Source organism: Schistocerca cancellata, chromosome 3 (assembly GCF_023864275.1).
Source record: "Schistocerca cancellata isolate TAMUIC-IGC-003103 chromosome 3, iqSchCanc2.1, whole genome shotgun sequence".
In the NCBI taxonomy this organism is placed as follows: Eukaryota; Metazoa; Arthropoda; class Insecta; order Orthoptera; family Acrididae; genus Schistocerca; species Schistocerca cancellata.
The window spans coordinates 715,491,502-715,500,949 of NC_064628.1; the positions used below are offsets into that span (position 1 = coordinate 715,491,502).

Genomic DNA, 9,448 nt, shown 5'->3' on the forward strand with positions numbered 1-9,448 from the left:
CCTGTTGATGCCACTTCTGTATACACCAACATTCCTCATACCCATGGTCTTGCTGCTATTGAACACTACTTCTCCCAGTGTTCTTCATACTCCACACTCACTACCTTGTTCCTCATACACCTTACCATCTATCCAGACACACAACTACTTCTCTTTTGAAAGGAAGATATATAAACAAATTTGTAGCATAGTCTTGGGTGTCCACATGGCACTCACCTATGCCAACCTTTTCATGGGCCATCTAGAGGAAAGATTCTTAGCCTCAAAACTCCAAACCGCTTGTCTGGTTCAGATTTATTAATGGTATCTTCATGATCTGGACTCAGGGTCAAAACACCTTATCCTCGTTCCTTCACAACCTCAGCACCTTCTCTCCTGTCTGCTTCCCTTGGTCTTCCTTTCTGAACATTGACCTCTGCCTCTCTGATGACTCCATCTACACCCGTGTCAATATTAAACCCACTAATCACCAAGAGTACTTGCATTTTAACAGCTGTCGTCCCTTCCACACTAAGAAACCCTTCCATACCGCCTGGCCATCCATGGACAGCATATCAGCTGTGACGAGAACTCCCTTACCCAGTATGCTGAAGGCCTCATGAAGACTTTCACTGACAGGCACTATCCCCAAACCTACTCTGCAAACAGATTTCCCATGCCATATCTTTACACACATCCAATCCTCCTATCTCCCCACAAGAATCACTAACAAAAAAGCACCCCAATTGTCACAGTAGACTGAAACGACTGAACCATATACTTCAGTAGAGCTTTGAGTACCTACAATCATGCCCTGACATGAGGGACAGATCTGGGCACCCACATGATACCAAAGATCCTTCCCGCCCCTCTTAAAGTGATCTTTCAGCATCCATTGAATCCATACAACTTAGTCCATACCTGTGCCACCCCCATTTCCAACCCCTTGTCACAGGGATCATATCCCTGTGGAAGACCTCGATGCATCATCTGACCAATCCACCCCTTCAGCACTTGCTACTTCAGTCCTGCCTCAGGCTTATCCTACCCCATCAGCAGCACAATTATATACAAAATTTGCTGCAATCACTGCACCGTAGTTCATGTTGGTATGGCAACCAACCAGCTCTCCAGCAGAATGAATGACCACCAACTTTCTGTGGCCAAGAGCATAACAGATCACAACATGCAGCTGAGAACAACATGCTCAATTTTACTGGCTGCTTCATGACTTGGTCCATCTTGATCCTTCCCTTCTCCACCAGCTTTTCTGAACTATGCAGGTGGAGTTTTTCTTGCAATACATCCTTCTCCCTAAGAACCATCCCGGCCTCAATCTCTGTGAACTGACTGTTCCCGCATCCTCCACTCAACAGCTCTGTCCATTGCCCTTTCCCAATTCACCTCTCCACGTCACCTTCATTGTGGACTGTTCCCACCAGCTCCAACACCCGCACATCCCATGCTCAGACCTTGCACCTGTCACCAATCCTTCCCACATTCCCAGCCAGCAAACTGGTTGCTGGCCTCCAAACCACTAGCTACCCACCTCCAATACTCCAAAAGCTAGGAAGTTTTCTGTCTTTTTTTGTGTGTTTCTATCAATGACTCAATGCTTCTGCTTTTCGTTGAGTGGCATCTGAAAAATTGTTTACCAGAATGAAGAGTATTGGTGCTTGGTCTTTTTATCCTCTACAATAATAACTAGTCACTTCCAGACAACACCAGGAGTTTTCTCTGTGCAAAAGATCTGGTTTTGGCAACTCATGTGAAGTCTTTTAACCCTTTATCTGCTCTGGATGTGTTAACGCACACACCTTTGTACTTGTCCCTGTGTGCTCTGTACATGTTTACGCGCACCACCAGTCCGTCTACGTGCAGACACGTTCAGAGTATGAGGTAGAAGGACTGGTGTGTGCGCAAACACGTTCAGAGCACACAGGGACAAGTACAAACGCACACGCATTAACACGTCCAGAGCAGTTAAAGGCTTAAAAAAAGGCAGTTAATCGCTTAAGAAAGTGGAAATTCGCCTGACAGATGCTCAGATGCTTTGAAGGAGACAACATTCATTGCAGTAACAATCAACTTTACCCAAACCCAATTAAAATCCAAATGTGTGAATTTCTTGTCTCAAACACAGACAGGCATATCACAAACTTGGGGTCTTGTGGTCTGAACTGCAAACATATACTACACCACATCCAAACTTTTCATATGTCACACATTGACATGTTGGTAGCATTGCAATAATACAATGTTGAAAGTGAAATCTAGAAATAACATCCTTAAGGAAATACCTGGCAGTACATGGGGCTCTCAGAAACAAACTTAATGGGGTTGGAAATGGAAGTGGCACAGGGATGGATTATGTTGTTGTATGGTTTCAGTGGATGCTGAAAGATCACTTTAAGAGGAGTGGGAAGGATCATTGGTGTCATATGGGTGCCCAGGTCTGTCCCTCATGTCAGGGCATGATTGTAGGTACTCAAAGCTCTGGTGAAGGATATGGTTCAGTCGTTCCAGTCCAGTGTGATATTGGGTGACAATGCGGGGCTTTTATGTTACTGATTCTTGCGGGGATGTAGGGATGTAGGAGGATTGGATGTGTGTGAAGATATGGCATGGGAAATCTGTTTGCAGAGCAGGTTTGCGGTTAGTGCTTCTCTGTCAAAGCTCTCATGAGACCTTCAGCATACTGGGCAATGGATTTCTCGCCACAGCTGATATGCTGTCCATGGATGGCCAAGTGGTCTGGAAGGGTTTCTTAGTGTGGAAGGGATGACAGCTGTTAAAATGCAAGTACTCTTGGTGGTTAGTGGGTTTAATATTGACACAGGTGTAGTTGGAGTCATCAGAGAGGCAGAGGTCAATGTTCAGAAAGGAAGACCAAGGGAAGCAGACAGGAGAGAAGGTGTTGAGGTTGTGAAGGAACGAGGATAGGCTGTCTTAACGCTGAGTCCAGATCATGAAGATACCATTAATAAACCTGAACCAGACAAGCGGTTTGGAGTTTTGAGGCTAAGAATCTTTCCTCTAGATGGCCCACGAAAAGGTTGGCATAGGTGAGTGCCATGTAGACACCCAAGACTATGCTACAAATGTGTTTATATATCTTCCTCTCAAAAGAGAAGTAGTTGTGTGTCTGGATAGATGGTAAGGTGTGTGAGGAACAAGTTGGTGAGTGTGGAGTCTGAAAAACACTGGGAGAAGTAGTGTTCAATAGCAGCAAAACCATGGGTATGAGGAATGCTGGTGTATAGAGAGGTGGCGTCAACAGGGACAAGTAGGGATCCAGGAGGTAAATGGGTGGGAATGGTGGAGAATAAGTGAAAGTAGTGGTTAGTATGTTTGATGTGTGAGGCTAGGTTTCAGACAACTGGCTGGAGGTGTTTGTCAATAGGACTGGAAATTCTCTCTGTTGGAGCCCAATAACAAGCAACAACAGTGCATGCAGGATAAACACTGTTGTACTGGGCGTCCACAACTGTGGACACTCGCCCTATCTTGGAGTCTAGGTTCAGAATTCTCACATACGAGTACAGTGCACATGTCTTTTCTATGATGCGGCAGTTATTTCAGCGGTGTTTTGCGTTCAAGACGGATATGGAGGCTTACAGACAGCTAAAGTATAGTCTCTAAACCAAAGTAGAATCCCAAAACTATTCTCTCTCCCTTTCTCTTATAGTCCTTACTGAACTGCAGAAAGGGGCCATTCCAGCAGGCTGGCGCGCGATCTTTGGGGCCTATTCCCAGCACAAATTAATATGGCTGCAGTACATTTATCTCTACAACGTCCGTCCCCAATTCCCAAAAACACGTCTCCTCCCTTCGCTGTACAACTGACTGGTGAATGATCACATCATAGTTTACTATCTGTCTGTCGCCAGAGCAAACCTGTCACGGCTTAGTGAGACCACATTCAGTTTTACAACCATACGTGTGTTCAACTGTTCATCTGCGGACCCAAATGCCTCAATCGGAAAGAGGAAATATCCTTTTTTGCTCTAGAGGACAGGGAAAAGAAGAGTGGAAAGTCAAGGTCGATAAGATCCCTCAACAAGTGAGACCCCTTCAGACTCCATGGATATAATACAGCACAACGTACAGTCGTAGGATTACGACTTAAGTGTACAGTTGGCATGGCTTCACAGTAGTGTGATTGTTTTCGGAGGTTTTGCACATTCATCTCGTCGAATGCTGGTCCAGTTTACACTTTACTCACCTCGCACCAGAAATTTTGGTTTCAAAGCACAATTTTTATAACTTTAATTACGCCAGTCAGCTTCAAAAATACAGTGCATGAAAATAATTGAATATAGCTATTGCATGATTAGATGTGAAGATTTGTAAGCAAATAGCGGTATAGATAGCGTAAGTCGAATAAGTGTTTTCAAAGCTTATGTCTTGTTTCTTCACTTTAAGGGATATTAATCAGAGGCATCGTAGGAGGATGACACGGTTGTCAGTCGGTACTGGCGGGTCCGCCAGGGTCTGAGGACGGAGTTTCCTGTACTTTTGCTGTTAACGTTTGATTAATAACAAGAGTTTCTTAAATTTTTATATGAAAAATTGCTATTTTAGAATCTCGGCCCCTGTTGCGTAAGTTTCTGCGGATGCCCATGATCATAGGTAGCAACTTACCTACGGTCCTTCTAAGAATGGAAGAATGTACAAATCAAAAAGGAAATGGAAACATAAGGAAAGAATTAGCAATATATAACCTAAACGAAAAAAATAAAGGAAAAACAGGAGAAAATGGAAGGAACAGGTAGACTGTATGTGTGGAGAAAGATTCGCGGTAAAGGCACTAAATTATAAATCTACTGGAACAAGAAATGTAGGGAGACTATACAAGAGATCGGCACTGTAACAGGTAATTCGCCTAATACATGAAGAGCAGAACAAGAAGAAGTAGAAGAAGAAGACTATCTTAATGAATTCCTGGAACTCTTCCACTAAAGCGTTGCAAACATCTGCTACCAAGAGCAGTATCGATGCGAATCCTATATGCGCCGACAATAGCCAGAAACCAAAGGGTTATCGTCAGTCATTCTAAATTGTATACAGTCTTTCATATTGGTATTTGTCCTACTAATTCGCGGATCAATATTGCTTTTACACTATATTCAAAATCATATTTCAAGATTATGGAGGGGATATGCATCAGTACACGAGTTGAAAGTTTCGGGAGTAGCCCGCTTACTTAACAAAGAATGCATCCACTAAGACCTATTTCTTTATTATTTACTATCTTTTTGGAAATGCAAAAGCAAGAGAGTCGCAAAAGCTTCCCGTGGCAATACTCGGTGACCTGTGCAAACACTTTTGGACCGAAAACGTATTTTTGCAAAAATTTCTGGTAGTGTTACCGAACACATTATTACACATCGTGTGACCGCGATGTTGTCCGGCAACACTGCCGACCTATATTCTCGGCAATACGCAATTTCTACGGCCCTTGTAACGATCAGAGTTGCTCGCGCCCACTGCCAACATCACAGCTGTTTCAGCTATTCAAAATTGCGATTTTTTTTTTGCTAAATTCTAGAGAACTCTTCAAATTTTCTACAGAGAACTCTAAAACTGTAGAACATGTAGCAAAAACTCCGTAAAAAGTGTATATTTCTCGAAAGTCGGGTTGCAAGTTCACAAGTGAAAATGAGTCCCTAATTATTGTAGTTACAAACCTGCAGAAATAATGGCGTTAGGGTTTCTGTAGAACTCTTGGGAGCTATTCAGAATTATGATCATAATTTTTATTCGCAAATTTGCAAACATTTTTAACAAGATTAAAATTTTTCGAGTACTATTGCTTTCTTCTCAAAATTCTGCAGATATATTCAGATTTTGTAGAGAAAACTCTAGAAATATAGCATATCTTATCTATCAAGAACTCTAAGAAAATGTATGTTTCTCAAAAGGTAGGTGCCAACTTCACCGGTCTCACTGATTGGCTACAAGCCTTCTGACCGGAGAGAGGGGCTTCCCCGCAGAACGACGTCTTTCAGTTGCCAGCTGCGCATTCAGCTTGCTTTGAACGTCGCCAGGCGGGGAATCACAAGAGCTTAACAGGGTTGGCGGAAGGGCAAAGGGGCAGATGTGGACAGCAGAAATAGTCGGGATCCACATAACAAGGGGACTCCCCTTGCAGCCAAGGCCACAAGGCTAATAATACTGCTGGCGTGAGCCGCGCTGGCTGCGCAGCTTCGCTTCGGGGTCCTGTGTATACGAAAACACAGGTGGAAACAAGGAACATTTGCTAAAAGGAAAGGGGCCTGATTTATTTTCTTTATTTATCTTTCGAAGTGTAAATGGGCAAATATTTGCGTCCCATCGTCTTACGTAACCTCTTAACAACGATACTTTGGATTTCTTGCTTTTCGCAACTGCAAAAGAAAATTAATTTTGAATATTACGGTATTTGTTTTTAATGTACCCATACATGGTCATTATGTGCAATCGGCAGGAGATATTTCATTCGCTCACTTAACAGTCTGGAAAGTCAAAAAAACGTTAATTTTTGAAATTCACATCAAGTTAGACCTATATCTAGTGTAAAAACTCTATATCAAGTACCTAGTAAGTACTGAACTGTCTTTACCTAACATTTTGAGGTTTAGCTATTCTGTGTTAACGTTAGCATTCCACATCTATACTCTGCAAGCCACTGTGAAGTGCATGACAGAGAATACTTTCCCCCCGGTACCAGTTACTAGGATTCAGAGGTTCTAGTTGCAGTGAAGAACGATTACGTAAATATCTCCGCTGCCTAAGGATATCACACACATCCATGCCATGCCCGAGGCAGGATTCGAACCTGCGACCAGAGCAGTTGCACGGTTCCGGACTGAAGCGCCTAGAACCGCTCGGCCACAGCCGCTGGCTGCGATATAAGCGGGCACTGTAGAATATTCTTCACTTAATGCTAGTTTTTTAAACATCATTACGCTTTCACGGGATAGTTTTCGTCAATCTGCAAATCCAGTCTTTTCAATCTCCATGAGTGTCTTCACCATGGGTCAAACAAACCACCGTTCAAGCTGTCCTTCTTTGTAGATGTCCTATATGGTACAGGTCCCACACGCTTGAGTAACATCCTAGGATCAGTCGCAAGAGTGTTTTCAAAGTAATCTTCTTTGTAGACTGGCTGCGTTTTCCTAACATCCAACCTATGAACTGAAGTGTGCCACCTGCCGTAGCTACGACTCAGCCTATGTGATCCATTACATTTTGTTGAGCTCTACAGTACGAACAATGGCTTGGTGCACTATCAGTTAATTACTAGCCACATAGCAATTTTAGTACGTTTCTCCCAGGACCACATGACTTACTTTGACTGCATTCCATTACCCTCGTTTACTTTTGTTGATGTTCATCTTATAAGTTCTTTTCAAGACGCTATCCATTCCGTCCAATGGCCGTTCCCAGTCCTGTACTAACTCTGACAGAATTACAATGTCATCAGCAAACCTCAAAGTTTTTATTTCTTCTCCCTTTCCAAAATTCTCTTTGGTTTCCTTTACTGCTTGCTCAGTGTACAGATAGAATAATATAGGGATAAGTTACAACCAAGTCTTAATTCCTTCTTGACCATTACTTCCGTTTCATGTCATTCAAATCTTATACTACAGTCTGGTTTCTTTAAGCAAAGCACTCGGTCTTCAGGCCACAAGTGGCCCATCGAGACTATCCGACCGCCGTGACATCCTCAGCTGAGGATGTGGATAGGAGGGGCGTGTGGTCAGCACACTGTCTCCTGGTCGTTATGATGGTTTTCTGTGACCGGAGCCGCTACTATTCGGTCGAGTAGCTCCTCAGTTGGTATCATAAGGCTGAGTGCACGCCGAAAAATGGCAACAGCGCATGGCGCCCCGGATGGTCACCCATCCAAGTGCCAGCCACGCCCGACAGCGCTTAACATCGGTGATCTGACAGGAACCGGTGTATCCACTGCGGCACGGCCGTTGCATAGTCTGGTTTCTTTACAAGGTGTAAATCCGTTTTCGCTCCCTATATTTAATCTCTGCTATCTTCAAAATTTCACAGCTGTTCTATATATTCCTTCCCTCTTTCAACTTCCCCTTCCTTTATTGGCTCGCCGTCTGAGATCTTGATATTCATATAGCGGTTTCTCTTTTCTCCAAAGACCTCGTTAACATCAGTCACAAGTTTCATATATATCGGTTTCTTTAATCTGCCATCTAACATAAGTTGTAGGGGCAATGTAATCTCGTGTGTCCCAACAGCTCTCTGGAGCCCAAAATGAACTTCCCCAAGCTTCTACCAGTTTCTCGATTCTTCTGTAAGTAATTCCTGACTGTGTTTTGGAACCACAACTTTTTAGACTGATAGTTCAGCAGTATTTACACCTGTCAGCAACTGACTTTTATGGAACTGGAATTATTGCTTCTTCCTTAAGCCTGACAGTATTTCGCCGCGTTCATAATCCTTCACAACAGGTGTGTCATGGCTGACTCTTCCTCGCTTCTCAGTAACTTGTCGTCCACTCCAGGGGCCTAGTTTCGACTAAAATCTTCCAGTGAAAATGTTTTCGCTATAATCGGACTCCCGTCTTATCATCATTTACTTCTTCTTCCCGTTTCATAATATTGTCTTCAAGCTCATTTCCCTGTCACAGATGTTCTATATATTCCTTCCCCTTTCAACTTCCCCTTCCTTTATTGGCTCACCGTCTGAGATCTTCATATTCATACAGCGGTTTTTTTTTTCTCCAAAGATCTCGTTAAGTTTCCTTTATAGGGTGGTCAGAAAATGTGTGAAATGCTTGTAGGGATGTTACAGGGCAGGTTGTACTGGGACATAAATGTTAAGAAAGAAATTCGATACGTTAGCTGAAACTTGAATTTACGCGCGCGACGATCTGTTTGGCTAACTTCAATGCTAAATAACTCGGAAACGGCGCAACGTATCGAATTTTTTTTTTTTTTTTTTTTTTTTTTGTAACATTCATACCTCAGTACAACCTGCCCTGCAACATCCCTACAAGCGTTTCAGACATTTTCTGACCACACTGTATATATATATACGTAGCAGGGGGACTTGATGTTACGGAGTATGGGACTTCATCATCATCATATATATATATATATATAGCGTAGGGGACGATGCGGAAGACCCCACCGCCGCATTAGGCAAGGTCCCAGTGGAGGTGGTTGGCCATTGCCTTCCTCCGACCGTAATGGGGATGAATGATGATGATGAAGACGACACAACAACATCCAGTCATCTCGAGGCAGGTGAAAATCCCCCACCCCCGCCGGGAATCGAACCTAGGACCACGTGCTCGAGAAGCGAGAACGCTACCGCAAGACTACGAGCTGCGGACTAATATGATGATATCACGACGAAGGTTTCTGTACAAATCAATTACGACTGCTAGACAAGTCGTCCAGTCGTAGCTACAAGGGAACGGCGATCTTGAACGCTCAGGACAGCACGTAGTCAA

At 43.4% G+C, this 9,448-nt stretch overlaps 1 pseudogene; it reads right to left on the reverse strand.

Annotated features, from left to right (window-relative positions):
- Positions 1-7,833: 7,833 nt before the first annotated feature.
- LOC126177461 (5S ribosomal RNA) lies at positions 7,834-7,951 on the reverse strand (annotated as a pseudogene).
- Positions 7,952-9,448: the final 1,497 nt, after the last annotated feature.